The 1,443-nt window shown below is 39.0% G+C and overlaps 1 long non-coding RNA gene across 1 annotated transcript; it reads right to left on the bottom strand.

The window, feature by feature from the left end:
* Positions 1 to 309: 309 nt before the first annotated feature.
* LOC137592071 (uncharacterized) lies at positions 310 to 1,240 on the bottom strand. The gene is made up of 3 exons (XR_011034991.1): positions 1,108 to 1,240; positions 709 to 1,020; positions 310 to 412 (listed from the first exon to the last, which is right to left on the bottom strand). It is a non-coding gene; the product is annotated as an uncharacterized lncRNA (long non-coding RNA).
* Positions 1,241 to 1,443: the final 203 nt, after the last annotated feature.

The raw sequence follows: 1,443 nt of genomic DNA, 5'->3' as shown, positions 1-1,443 counted from the left end.
AGTGCACTGCATCCCTATATGGAAATAAAAGATTTCCATTTATTAAGACATTCCATTTATGAACATTTCCATTTATCCATTTATTAAAACAAGAAGACACAGCATTTTTGTTTTGTTTTTTATTTTAAACATTTTATTTGTTTGAATGGAGTCACATTTGTTCAGCATATGTGGAAAACCATACATTATTACTTAACCAACCTTTATACATTACTAAGCATCACAAAAATCTTCAGATTTTCATATTTCTAATCATTTCATCTTCTGTCTTCCATGGAAACATGATTTTACGTTGAGCCTGAGGTTTGAGGGTTGTCTGCTCAGGGAAGAACTCAGACAGGAACACTGAAGCATCATTGGTCCGTTCACAAGACGATCTGGATATGATTTAATAGCCTACAGTGAATGTGGGCTGAAAGGAAATTAAGACATCTGTCAAAATGTGACCGCACATCTATTGTGATCACCCTCTGGCAGATAACCTGCATATTTTTCATATTTATCAATTAAAAATCTTAAAATTTGACAGAATGACGGTGTTCTCTCATGGAGCAATGAGCCACAAAAGCATGTCATTGATCGGATTATTTTAATAAAGTTTTGTCACTAATTAAAGGGTGTTTTCCACTGCTTTAAATTCAGTCATGGACTAAAATACAGCTGCATGAACGTCATAGTGATAAGAGTTTCTGTCATCGTGATGCTGACCTCTGCACACTCATCATTGAGTGTCCTCCATCAAATCCACTCCATTGTAAGCAAGCCACATAGAGAGATGTTGCATTTGTACTGTCAAGAGCTGAAGATGAAGGGTGGTGGAGAGCAGGAGCTGCAGGCTTGAACTGACAGTGCTGGATGAAATACAAAGTCCAAAGCTCCAGAGGGTTTCCGGGCTTAGTGACAAGATTGCATTCTTCCATCTTCGTGAGCCCCTTCCCCTCTCCAAGTGGTATTTGCCCCCACAGGGGGTCCAGAGTGAGGAAGTGGAGAGGAAGTGTAAAAACAGCAGCTGCGTGGCGCCTATATTCATGTTTAAATCACAGGATTACACATCTGTCTTCTGCTTTAATTCCTCAGAGGTATACTTTCCCAAGGTCCCCTCCTTACCTTTCTTTCCAGTCTTTCTTTTCTTGCCATGATATTGATCTATGACGACATTTATGGTCTCTCTCCAAGTGACAGAGAAAACCTGGACTGGGAGGATAGATGAACTCATATAGTTTAAAGGAGAACATATCGCGCTCTGTCACAACAGAGGAATATTATTACACACCACTGTAAGCCTTGAATAATTGAAGTTAAAAGAAATGAAAGAAGAAAGGAAAGTGCAACAAAGCGATTTTTTTTTCTTTTTTTGTATCCAAACGTCATCATGTTATAGCCTCCAGGGCCTTCGCTTAGCTTCGAATCCAATTTCCCAGAAAGTCTTAAGCTTTATGGGCC

The sequence above is a fragment of the Antennarius striatus genome, chromosome 3, assembly GCF_040054535.1.
Source record: "Antennarius striatus isolate MH-2024 chromosome 3, ASM4005453v1, whole genome shotgun sequence".
Classification (NCBI taxonomy): Eukaryota; Metazoa; Chordata; class Actinopteri; order Lophiiformes; family Antennariidae; genus Antennarius; species Antennarius striatus.
The sequence above is the reverse complement of the archived record's forward strand: the minus strand, read 5'-3'. Positions and strand labels throughout refer to the sequence as shown.